This window comes from Crocuta crocuta, unplaced genomic scaffold (assembly GCF_008692635.1).
Source record: "Crocuta crocuta isolate KB4526 unplaced genomic scaffold, BGI_CrCroc_1.0 scaffold89, whole genome shotgun sequence".
In the NCBI taxonomy this organism is placed as follows: Eukaryota; Metazoa; Chordata; class Mammalia; order Carnivora; family Hyaenidae; genus Crocuta; species Crocuta crocuta.
In genome coordinates, this window is record NW_027551559.1 from 1,727,147 (window position 1) to 1,739,592 (window position 12,446).

Below are 12,446 nucleotides of genomic sequence, written 5' to 3' on the forward strand. Positions count from 1 at the left end.
ATATATAATAGTTTGCAAATTACAAGAAGTTGCAAGTTCAATACACAGAACTTTGAAATATCTCACCTGCAATATCCAGATGTTTTTTTTAAGTTCATTTATTTATTTTGAGAAAGAGAGAGAGCTAGCTTGCTCACATGAGTTGGGAATAGGTAGAGAGAGAGGGAGAGAGAATCCCAATTGGGCTCCATACTAGTTATGCAGAGCCCGATATGGGGCTGAAACCAGGAACCATGAGATCATGACCTGAGCCAAAACCAAGTGTCAGATGTTTAACTGACTGAGACACCCAGGTGTTCCAACAATATCCAAATTGTTAATGTCATGCCATATTTGTCCCATTTTTCTTTCTTTCTTCCTTCCTTTCTTCCTTCCTTCCTTCCTTCCTTCCTTCCTTTTTTTCTTCTTTCCTCTATATCTACCTATCATCTATCTATAATGTGTCTATATGCAGTAACACCCTAAAATGCTCTAACATATACCTTCCTGAACAATGATAATTCATTAGCCCCATACAACCTTAGTGATAGATAAATTGATATAGAAATATAGATACTACTATGTCACACACACATATTTTTGGTCATACCTACATCTACTGGCTTTAGTTTTCATTGGTGTAACCCAGCTGTATCAATTACCATTACAATGATTTCTAAATGGAGATTGTCTATTTCTATCAGACCCTATATAATATCAGTTGGAATTTTACTTTAAAGGAGAGCTATATCTTCTCAGTTAATGTATTAATTTACCTATTCATTTATTTAGATTAATATGTACTGATGGATCTGTTGTGTTCAAGCTAGAAGTTGTTCAAGTTATTGTGTTTCTGTATGTAATGTGCTATTTTAGTCTGAGTGTTTTCAAGATTTTGTCAATTTTGAGCATTGTAGCAATGTTGGTTTAATCTGACTTTATTCCTGTTAGGAATTTATTCCTGTTAGGGTTTGCTTATCTTCATAAACCTGTAAATTCTTGCCTTGGACCATATTTGTGAAATTATCAATAATTATCTCTTCAAATACTTAGTTTTCTGCCACATTCTCTTTCTCTCCTCTGTGGAATCCTTGTTCCAGTCTTTTTAGATCTTTGGATATTGTCCAGAAATTCCATGAGAGGCTTGTCTCTTATATTTTCTTTATTTCAACATTTTATCGCTTTTTTTGTGTCATATAATTTCCACTGATCTATCTTTATAATATTGAATCTTTCCTCCATTAAACCTCTCATGGGTTGAATTGTGTACACCCCAAATCCGTTATGTTTAAATCCTGATTTCTGCACATCAGAATGTGACTTTACTCAGGAATAAGGTCTTTTCAAATATAATTCATTAAGTTAAAATGAGATCATTAGGGTGGGCCCCCATCCAAGATGACGTTTGTCCTTTTATTTATTTATTTAATGTTTATTTTATTATTGAGACAGAGAGAAAGACAGCAGGAGTGGGGGAGAGGCAGAGAGGGAGGGAGATGCAGAATCTGAAGCAGGTTCCAGGCTCTGAGCTGTCAGCACAGAGCCTCATGAGGGGCTCAAACCCACAAACAGCAAGATCACTACCTGAGCTGAAGTTGAACCCTCAACCGACTGAGCCACCCAGGCGCCCCAACTTTGTCCTTTTAAAAACGGGAATTTTGTACACAGATTCACATATTGGGAAGATGAAAATAGAAGTAGGGGTAGTACTTCCACAAACCAAGGAATGCCAAAGATTGCCAGCGACTCCAGAAGCTAGGGGTAGAGGAGAAGAGTTTCTTATTCAGAGCCTTTAGAGGCACCAACCCTTACAATACCTTGATCTTAAATTTCTTCCCGCCAGCACTGTGTAACAATAAATTTTTCATATTTAATTCTCCAGTTTATTACTTAGTTATGAGAACTCTAGCAAACTAATATAATCTCCATAGTACTATTGAGTTCAATCAGTAAAATTTTTCAGATATATCTCCATTTCTAGAATTTTCTTTTCCTTTGCATTTATATGTTTTATCTTCCTGATGATATATATTGCCCTACTTTGTCATTTGGGGTAAACATACTTTCTTTTGAAATATTAAGCCTAGTTAAAAATACCTTTGTAAAAATCCTAACCTGATAATTCCAGCATCTGGATTATTGCGTTGTTGATATCTGATGTCTTTTTTCTTGAGAATAAGACGTGTTTCCCTATTTCTTCTAGGTTCAGCAATTTAAAATTATATCTTTGTTAAGGTCAGAATTCATGACTCCAAACTCCAACTTTGTTCTGTGTGCTCACGCCTCCATCCCTCTCCTTGAGATTTGTGATTTTCCCTACCTCTCTCTTCTATCTTTGTAAGCCAGTCTGATTGTGAATATTCTATGAGAATTTTCGCTGCTGTAAGTGAAGTGAATGGCAGTATGCCTTCAGGCTAAAAGCTGCTAAAGACAAGATAGTCACCTTCTGTCATTCTGTTCTTGCAAATTTCTACTTCCTTTTAGAATCTGCCTGCTTTTATCCACATTACAGTAAGTTCAGGTTGGTATTTTTTCCTCCAGAGTGTATAGTTGTTATCTTTACAGACTTTTCCTCTCAATATTTTAAAAAGATTTAATATTCTACACTTCATTCTTTATACATATGTGTATGGTCACTGGATTTTGAGGGAAGGCAAGAATTGCATTAACTTATGGATAATCACAAGACCAAAAGCATTCCTTATTTGTTTTAGATTTTTAAAAATCTGCATTACTAACTTACTTGCTTATTACTAATTTTTTTTTAGTGTTTTGTTCATTTTGAGAGAGAGAGAGAGAAAGAGAGAGAGATCATGCGCAGAGAGGGGCAGAGAGAGACAGAGACACAGAATCCGAAGCAGGCTCCAGGCTCTGAGCTCTCAGCACAGAGCACTGATTCAGGGTTCGAACTCACAAACTATGATATCATGACCTGAGACAATGTCAGATGCTTAACCGACTTAGCCACCCAGGCTTCCCTTTATTTGCTTATTAAAAGAATGTGTTTTTACTTTTCTAGGTCTTTACCAATGAAATGTTACCTTTGTCTTATTGCACTTTTGAATAGCCTTAGGATATATGTCCCAGGGTGCATGATGGTTTTAAGCACATAATGCTTTCCTTATAAATTATATGAACATCTAATATAGCAATTACTTCATCACTTCTATTTACCAATCTCACATTCCATTCTTTAAGTCTCCAATTCCAGTTCCTCAATTTCTTTGTAAAATTCATTCTGAGTAAATTTCTTCATGCCTGAGATATTGTTTGCCAAGTGCTAAACTAAATCATATTTAATGTGTTTGGACTGAGGTTTGGAGCGATAGGTCTAGAGCTGAAGGCCAAGAAAGAATTCTTGAGATGTCTTTGGGGCAAAAAGGTGATTTTAGTAAAGCACTGGGACGGGACCCATGGGCAGAAGAAGCTGCACTGGGCTTGTGAGGAGAGACTGATTGTATACTAAGGAGTTGGGGGAGATAAAGGCACAAGAGAGGCCCCTGAAAGGACTTCATATTCTACAGATGACTCCTAAGATACCAGATGCTTTCTTATTTTCAAACGAAGGTTGTTTTCCCTCTAATTAAGTCATTGGACCTTAAGACAGTTCCTGGAGGGATGTTACACTCAGTACTTGCCTCAAGTATTTCTCAACGGGCTGCAGGTTATAAGGAAATTTAATTTTACCTACCATTCCCTTTTTGTCTCTGTTCCCCACATCACTGTGGAGAGGAGTGTGATGTTAGGCCCCAAGAAACTAGGTCTATAGGTTTCTAGAAGTTAGGCTATTGGTTAAGATTGCCTTTTTTTTCTTATAATTTACTAAGACATTTGTAAACTGTAGGAGACTCAAGTCTGGCCAGTCTGTGATCTCTTCTCAGTTAACCATTTGTTTCCTCCTTCTCTTAGCCTTAGGGCAAGCGGAGTGCCTAAGGAACTTCACACTTACCCCAAGGGGGTGGGGTTGGGGGTGGGGAGCGGGTGGCAGGGGGGTGGGGGAGACTCGGAGGGGNAGCTGGCTGGGTGTCAGCTTGCCTTCTGCTTCCTCATTATACGGACATGATGTGTTCAAAAGAAGGAATTGAATGGGGTTGCGGAATGTTGGCTTAAACCACTCAGCGAAAACCGGACTGGAATAAATATTTCATTTGCTTAAATGCAATTTATTTCTGTCATAAAAGCATAGAAGATGTGGTGACTGTGCTTCATTTACAGAATGCAGGGCAGTACTATCCAGATAATTAAGTCATTGTATGTAATGTCACTAACAAAGAAAGAAGTAAAAAAAAAATATCAAGTAAATATGCCTGGTGGTGTCATTTCTTTTTGTTTTGTTTTGTTCAATTTTCAAGGGAGGGATAAGGCCAAGATGCCATTGATATTATCCACAGTAAAAAGCTTGTTACTATCTGATTACTAAAAGATTCAACCCCTATATAATGTAACATGGAGGTTGCACAACAAATCAATCAGATTAACTTTCTGTGAGCTTACAGATATTTAGATAAATTTAAATATATGGTGTTTATCTTAAAAAGTGCTTACTAAAAGAAGAAAGTGTACAATTTTACTGTAAAAACCAAATGCCTTCCATTGATAGTTTCTTTTGGATCCTGAAAAGTGAAAAAGAAACAAAAAACAAAACAAACAAAAAAAAACCATACTGATTTAGGAACATTCTTTAGCCCCTTTAAGCCCAATTCAAAAACTCAATTTTTTTTAGCACAGATGATTTTCTAATTTGTGGTAGGTTAGGCTAAATCATCACATTCTTCATTACAATGGAATTCAGATTCATTTATAGTAATAAGTGTTAAAATCAACTAAATCATCACATTCAGAATAATATCAGCTGTATTGACTGGATTCATATAATCTACAGAAATAATTTGCTTTCTGTACATTAGTTGTTAAATAGACATAGGTTTGAATTTTCACATCGAAATTGCTTACTTACCCCCACTCCAAATAAAGCAAACATACCTCTCTTTATTCTTTCATTTTAAATTCAAGGTTTCTTTACTTGATACCCAAGCTAATCTATATTTATAATGAATGAATGCCATCCTTTAATATGACTGTATATTTTTATCTAGCCAATTTTTTAAATGTAAATAAATTTTCCAATTTTTGAAATTGGAAATTTCAGATTATTTCTTAATGGTTGAATGAATGACTTCTTAATTCTTTTATTTCATTGTCATATTGGTCTTCATATAGGCTATTTGCATTTTCTTTGCCAAAAACAGGTAGTGTGTGACCACTTAGGTCCTAAAAAATTGACCAACACAAAATTTGACCAAACTTTTATGAACCTTGCCAAAATTACAATTTTTGTAATCTATTACATGTATGGTATTATAGTAACATACTGCACATAATATAATAAAAACTTATTTTAATATGTAATTTATATGGTTATCATATATAGTTACATATTTAATATTTTATTTACCTTGTCATTATTACATATATTTAATAACTTCTCAGAAAATTTGAAAATAAAACTAATTTATATACTTTTATATTCTTCCTGTTGTGCAGTCATGATTAATATTTTCTTGTATCTTTTTCCTCGTTATGATATTTATTTTTTCAGTTACCTTGCAAGAGCTTTCATTATAGTTTACCAGTTAAGAAGTGATTAAATAAAATTGAAATGTATTCATTTTTTTGTTTTTATTTGTTTATTTTAAAAGAGAGCACAAGGGAGGGCCAAAGAGAGAATCCCAAGCAGGCTTTGCACTGTCAGCACAGAGCCTGATGCAGGGCTCTCTCTCACCAACTGTGAGATCATAACATGAGCCAAAATCAAGAGTCAGACATTTAACTGACTTAGCCACCCAGGCACCCTAATAAGGTTGAAATTGAAATAATATGGGCGTTTATTTCTCTCTCTCATGCTTGAAAGGTACATCCCTCTTCTCAGTGTCTTTCAGGAATTCTACTCCTTTTGGGACACAGTGTTAATATTTCTAGTCTGAGAGCATCATACTCGCTGTCTATATCTGAAGCCAAGGCATGAAAGAGAGACCAAGAAAAAGAGATGTAGGGATGGCCCCTTTGTTCTAAAAGGAAAACCTTTGGAAGCTGCCAAGCTACCTTTCATGTCTGTAAGTAGGTAATTCTTTAACTTCCTGACCTCTGGTTTTAGAAATATCATTAAAAATGTGCCTATATTTCAACACTTAAAAAAAAGAAGATGCTACCTCAAATATGTTAGCAGTTTTATAATTTTGATATGAACTCGTGTTTGATTCTGATATGAACTAAAATCCATCTTGCATCTAGGCGTTGACTTGATCAAGTTCTTATCATGGCATATTATACTATACTGCTAATTTTATATTTTCTGATACAGGTATTTATTATACCTATGTAGACACTTAAAAATTTTGTTGATGCTTATTTATTTTTTAGAGACAGAGAAATGTAGACTGTGAGTGGGGAAGGAGCAGAGAGGGAGACACAGAATCCAAAGCAGGCTCTAGGTTCTGGACTATCAGCATAGAGCCTGACTTGGGGCTCAAACTTACAAACAGTGAGATCATGACCTGAGCAGAAGTCAGACACTTAACCAACTGAGCCACCCATGCATCCCAATGTAGACACTTTTTTGAACTTTAGCTACAATTAAATTTTGCGTGTCTTTACCAATGAATGTCTGATTTAACCAATTCAAAATTTGTTGGGGAGTTAATATAAACTGTTGGCCTTCTCATGAAGCTGGAATGACAAAACATTGGTAGTGATGACCTGTTATGAAATGGTATGTGGTCAATAATCTAGGTACCTCTTTATCCTGGGTATAAAATCTACACTGAGAGCAGACACAGCAGCAGCCTGAAAGCTATGGACCTTTCTTACACAAGTTGCTGCTCTTGAACACAGGCCTCCTTTGCTAAGAATTTCCGGTCCAGCTTACTTTTCCCATGTTTACATTTGCACTTGTTCCATGTGGAGACTTAATGCAGGAAATTAAAAAAAAAAAAAGGTGCTTTTGGTGGGGAGAACTTCATGTTGTGCGTAGAGAAAAGGACATGAGAAGATCTCCTAAGTTTGTAGAGAAGACACTCCTTTCTAGCAGAATTCCGAAAAGAGACAGATAAAGACAGCACATGCCAGATAGAAGCCCGAAAATTTAAAAACCTACTGCAACATGCTGAGAAATCCAATCTCAACCTTGAGTCAAGAATGAAGAGTAAGAGTACCTGGAACCCCCCTCCCCCCCATTGGTTCACAGTGCTCTAGAATTGGAAGGAACTTAGAGGCTCAGCCAACCAGCCTGAGGTTCTTTTGCAGGACAAACATGCAACCACACATATCAACAAACCACTTTAGCACAAGGATGATAGTATTTTTATGACAAATCTTTTCTATGTCCTCTTCCCCCTTCTTAAAACGGCTCTGGAGAATACAAGTATTTGATTTACTCATCTGCTACTTGGTTGATGCCAATAACTTAATAAATGCCAGGAAAGCATAATAGGGAACTAATTATTCACACACAGTGTATGCTTTCCTCTTGCAGGATGCTCTTTGCTCTCCTTGCAAATTGTATACTGTCAGGTGTCCTGACTATACTCTGAATTTCTCCTTACTAGGAGAAGGCAAACCAGATCCTTAGTGTATTTTGCTCTGATACGTATGCTCTTTTGTGAAAAAGACTTAAGAAAAAAATAAGGAGACCTAGCACTATTCCCCTGCGAATCTTTTTGTTTTCCTACATGAATTATTTAGTTGCACTAAAGGAAGGCGTCCTTGGAAAGTCATAGCTGTAAACATACCAAGAGATGGATAACATATCCAAGAAAATGTCAATAAGCTTCACTTATCCAGCTTCTTTCTCAAGCCTGAGGAACGTATGCCGTATCAGAAATACACATGAGAGGGGTGCCTGTGTGTCTGAGTCAGTTAAGCATCCAACTTCAGCTCAGGTCATGATCTCATGGTTTTCGGGTTCAAGCCCCGCATCGGGCTCTGTGAGGACAGCCAGCTCAGAGCCTGGAGCCTGTTTCAGATTCTGTGTGTGTGTGTCTCTCTCTCTCTGACCCTCCCCTGTTCGTGCCCTCTCTCTTTCTCAGAAATAAATAAAAACATTTTTTAAAAAAAGATATACACATGAGGTATGAATCACACTCAAAAGAACTTCCATTGTTAAGGAGCTTTCATCAGATATAGGGAAATACATTTCAAAGAAGGATTAAAAAACTATTGGTGGGACAAGTGGCAGAAGAATTGAAACCGTTAAAATGAAATATTTTTAATAAAACAGCTCATGAACTAGTAAATAAAACTGACTGTAGGTAGGATTCGTCTTCTAACTAGAAATAAATTTAGCCTGCTTTATTTATATTTTATATTTTTTATTTTTAGTTTATTTATTATTTATGAGAGACAGAGACAGCGTGAGTCGGGGGCGGGGGGAGCAGGGAGAGAGAGGGAGGCACAGAATTCGAAGTAGGCTCCAGGCTCTGAGCTGTTAGCACAGAGCCCAAGGAGGGGCTTGAACTCACGAACTCAAGACCTGAGCCAAAGTTGATCGCCTAACCAAATGAGCTACAGAGATGCCCTAAATTTAGCCTGCTTTAAACAAATGAACTGAGAGGAAATTGAATCCATCTAGAAACAACTTGTAATATGAAATCTCTTTATGCTTTTTCATAAATGTGGCCAAAATTGCCTTTGTCACTGATTAAAGAGAAGGGGAAAAAAAGGTTTCTTGATTTTGTAACAAGTGTATAGGCATCTTATGAAAATGTTTCAGAGACTATTTCTTATCTATGACTTGGGCATTTAATATGTAGTAGTCACCATTTCATCATATATAAAATATTAAGATAAACCCCAATAAAAATTGCGGTGGGGCTTTGCCCAGTTGGTTAAGCTTCCGATTTCAGCTCAGGTCATGATCTCACTGTCTGTGCGTTCAAGCCCCACCCTGGGCTCTGTGCTGACAGATCAGAGCCTGGAGCCTGTTTTTAGTTCTGTCTCTGTCTGTCTGTCTGTCTGTCTCTCTGCCCCTCTCTGCTCTGTCTGTCTCTCTCTAAAAAATAAACATTTAAAAAAATTTTTTTAATTGCAAAAATATATTGCTTTGGTATTGAACTTCAGTATACTAATCAATGAGGATAAACACTTATAATATTGTACAAAATGCAAGAAATCACAACCTTACTACAAAATAGGCATTTTTAAGATATTTCAATAGTGAATATAATACTTGCCCAAATTTATTTTCCTGGTAGTGTTACTCCCTTACATAATAAGTAGAATAATAAGAATTTTTGTGAAAAGGTTGGTCCCAGATTTAGACTGCATGAGTTGGTTTATTGATGATTTCTGAAACTTTTCCCAGTTCCATTTTAATATGCCAAAAACACATGTATGTGATGGCAGTAAATCTTCAGTGGCAAAATTTTAATCCCAGGCAAATCTAACACCTTAAAAACTGCACGGTGGAGTTTTTATAGTGATCCTTAGAAACAACCTAACTGCCAAAAAGTAGTATTTTTAATAAAACGATTACATACCCATAAAATGAAAGATTAAGATCCTATCAAAATAGTAATGTGTACATGTATTTATCAAAATTAGAATAGGTCTGAGATTAGTTAAGTGAGAGCAGGGCTTTGGGGCACAAGTTAATCTGTATTTACACTAAAAATAATGGGTTGTATTCATTAGCAGACAAGTCTGATGAGAACTAGGATTACATTTGTCTTAATCGCTACTTTCTTCCTAGCCTTTCTGCGGATGTGTGCCTGAGTTGTGTGTGTCCTCATGAAGTCCGTATTTCTCTCTCGTCATAGTTATTTCCATCTGGCTTCTTGGTGCTCCTACTTAAGATCAAGGCATTTATCCTAGTTTGCTATGGCTACCTTAGCACAATACTGTGGACTATCTATCACCTATCTATTTATCTATCTCTCCACACCTTTCCAAAAGTGGGATAGCAAATGGACATATGGTTAAGCTTGAGGGAGAGCCCACAAACTGCAGCTGGGAATTTATAATATAATAAAGAATATTATCAGCTTATATATCCACTTCTATTTGGCATAGAGATGACAACGTTATAATAAAAGAGTTACATTTCACCTCAAAAATCCAATCATTCACAAGTTGCATACTTACTAGTCCAACCTCTGTATTCACTGGAGCCTGTGGTTTCTCTGTCTTCCTCTAGCATTACGCATCTCTGAGCTCACTGGATTGTCATTGCAATATTGCTATCACTGTGAGTCACACATTGCTGTGAGAAAGCACTTCACTAAGTTTTCTTTTTAAATGTTTTATTCGCCCTTTGTCATATAACTGATTTCTGTGATGCCCAGAATGTATTTTTCATTTAACTGTTGATTTTGTGGTCTGTATTAATAAGCTTCAGATTCATTCACAGATGCCATTCCACTCAAAGCAAGCTTGTTCAAATGCTGAGTCCACAAATGAAAATCTAAGCACCTTCATGACACATGCAGATTACATGAAAATATTTCATGCCAGGGGTGCCTGGTTGGCTCAGTCAGAAGAGTAGGCAACTCTTGATCTTGGGGTTGTGAGTTTGAGCCCCATGTTGGGTGTGAAGACTACTTAAATTAAGAAAAAAAAACCTTAAAAAATATCTCATGCAGGGGCGCCTGGGTGGCTCAGTCAGTCAAACGTCTGACTTCGGCTCAGGTCATGATCTCACAGTTTGTGAGTTTGAGCCCCACATCGGGCTCTGTGCTGGCAACTGTGCTGGAGCTGACTTTAGATTCTGTGTCTCCTTCTTTCTCTACCCCTCCCCCACTTGTGCTCTGTCTCTCTCTCTCAAAAATAAATAAATGTAAAAAATTTTTTAAAAATCCCTTGCATATCTCTGCGGCATTGAGATTTCATGTAGTACATTTTCAACATAACTGTAGACTTTCAGAGTCTTTGTATAATGGAATTGAGGAATCTATGTTAGAAAGCAAATCAACAATGGACTCTATTGAAGTTATGGAGAGAGTAAAGCAAGAGATCTATGGGATTAAATAACTTAAGTTTTCAATGTGTTGAAAATACTTAATATAAGTTCTATCTTTTTAACCAAACAAATTTTGAAGTCTACATTTCCATATTTTTAACTGTAAACACAATGTTATACAGCAGAGCTCAAGAACTCACTTGTATAACTGACTTCATGCCCATTGAATGATAATTCCTATTTCCCACCTATCCCCAGTCCCTGACAACCACCATTCTATACTCTGCTTCTTTGAGTTTGACTCTTGTACATACCTCACATAAGTGGAATCATACAGTATCCATCATTGATTGGTTTATTTCTGTTAGTGTAGTATCTTCACAGTTTATCCCTATAAAGATAAATGGTTTATCCTCAAGTTTATTCATAAAAGAAGGCAAATTTCCTTTGTTTTTAAGATTGAGTAAGCATGATGATGCATAAATAAATTCTTATATTTAAAGCATCCGGAATGCATGATGATGCATAAATAAATTCTTATATTTAAAGCATCCAGAATGCTACTGATAATTACAACGTGTATAAGTGAGTGCTACCTTCATGGTATCAATACAGTCATTCACACGAAGCTCTTTAAACTGTTAAAATTTATTATTTAACTTTAAGTCAAACATATGAGATATATTTATCTGTCAAATAGTAGATCCATAATATAAAGCTTTCCACTGACTAAACGGGAAATGACAATTTAAAAAATAGTCCCCCCAAGAAGGGGGGAGAGTCAGGAGGAAGTAAAGAATAATCTGCACAAATAAAAAGTACCAAGTAAAATAAAGGAAATATGTCTATTTGCCACTTTCAGTAACCACAAATTTACATGGTTAAAAACTTCCAGTTTGAAAACATTTTGTAATATTAGGAAGACTCAACAAGAGAAATATGAAGGTTAAAACTTTTTTAAAAAGGACAGTCTTTGCACTTTCATCAGTGAACATTGTCCACAAGCTTCCAGAACTTTTAAAATATTTGTTTTAGTGCTCTTCTCTTCTTGTCAAATTTCTCAACGTGTGTTTAGATCAAATATCTATTTTTAGCACTGGAAGTATTGCCGTGAGCATAGCTCCCTTCCAGATGTCCTTTTTTATTTCATTTGAGAGATACAATTGCTGGACATAGAGTTGTAGATCAGTAGCCACTTTTGAAAATTTAAAGGTAATCCACCATCTTCTGCATTAGATAGTTTCCTTAAAAATGTCTGTGATTGGGGCCCCTGGAGGGCTAGGTCAGTTAAGCGTCCGACTTCGGCTCAGGTCATGGTCTCACGGTTGTGGGTTTGAGCCCCGTGTCGGGCTCTGTGCTGGCAGCCAGCTCAGAGCCTGGAGCCAGCTTCAGATTCTGTATCTCCCTCTCTCTCTTCCCCTCCCCTGCTCACGCTGTCTCTCTCTCTCTCAGAAATAAAACATTTAACAAAGAAAAAATAGAAATGTCAGTGATTAACTTATTGCAGTATTTCAAA